At 39.0% G+C, this 1,233-nt stretch overlaps 1 non-coding gene across 1 annotated transcript; it reads left to right on the top strand.

Annotated features, from left to right (window-relative positions):
• trnai-uau (transfer RNA isoleucine (anticodon UAU)) lies at window positions 1-94 on the top strand. The gene is made up of 2 exons: window positions 1-38; window positions 59-94. It is a non-coding gene; the product is annotated as a tRNA-Ile (tRNA).
• Window positions 95-1,233: the final 1,139 nt, after the last annotated feature.

Here is a 1,233-nt window from a genome sequence, read left to right as displayed (position 1 = left end):
GCTCCAGTGGCGCAATCGGTTAGCGCGCGGTACTTATATGACAGTACACTGTAGAGCAATGCCGAGGTTGTGAGTTCGAGCCTCACCTGGAGCAGCCTTTTGATAGTACGCCCTGAAGTTACCGGTGTTTAATCTTTTTTGTAAATCGACCTCTGACAGCTTGTCACCCGCATCACAGGGTGATTGATAGACTTATTAAAAATTCACTGTAAACAATTTATTGTCTACGCTCAAAGTTTGTACGCTTGCTCCATTTAAACTAAAGATAATACAAATTTAAATATGACAAGCCTACTTTTTAATCTAATTAGTTTTAATTATTAATTATTTAATTATTAGTTCTAATTATCTAACTTACAGTTTTAAATTTGAATGCAGGTCTACGTAGTGTTTAGACACTTAAGCGACACTTGCGCTTTAACGCCAGCAGGAGGCAGCAACTCTCCATCTCTGCACCTTCTCACTCTGACAGGGAAGTGAAATGTTGAATTCGTATTTCCCCGTCTTGCACGATGTGATATTTTATATGATATTTTAGAAAATACAAAAACTTTAAGAAAATAATAGATGAATACGTGAATATTTTTGCATCTTTGTGCAACGAATTTATTATATATACACAGTTTATTCATTCCGTGTGTGTGCCCCACCCCCGCGGTTTCAAACCTTTTGCTTCCATTACAGAGCTTGTACTCAAGCTGCTGATATGAACACCATAACACGGTTTGAATACAAAAACAAATTTCAAAGCACGCGATTCACTGCTGAGCGACAAGTGTATGTAGTAGATTTCCAAAACTGTGACTTCACATTTCCCCTTGCCCTTGTACCACTAGATGTCGCTGTTGTCCAACGTTTGGATTAGCTGCGCTGTTTTTCCTGACGTTTGAATCTGACTGGCTGTCTCTGCTGTTTGAATAAAAACAGTTTCCCCCCAACGTCTTCCCATGTCTGTACTCCGTGTGTTCTCATCTGTCTGCACGTTCTGCACATATGGATGTCTGCATTTTATTGTTGTATTTTTAAAAGACTGACGAAATTGTCTTTTGGAGTAAGTCATGACTGAGGTCTTTGTGATGCTGTAAATGAAAATACATATGATATTGTATTGATGATATGATGCAAAGCTGAAATCATTTGCCTCAGATAAGTCGAAAACGAGGTCTACTGAAAGACTTTCACCGTGACATCCAACACTGTTCAAGACATTACCCGTGTCTCCTCCAGTCCAAG

This window comes from Neolamprologus brichardi, chromosome 13, assembly GCF_056152115.1.
Source record: "Neolamprologus brichardi isolate AB-2024 chromosome 13, ASM5615211v1, whole genome shotgun sequence".
Classification (NCBI taxonomy): domain Eukaryota; kingdom Metazoa; phylum Chordata; class Actinopteri; order Cichliformes; family Cichlidae; genus Neolamprologus; species Neolamprologus brichardi.
Note: the sequence above shows the minus strand (reverse complement) of the source record. Positions and strands in the feature narration are given on the sequence as shown.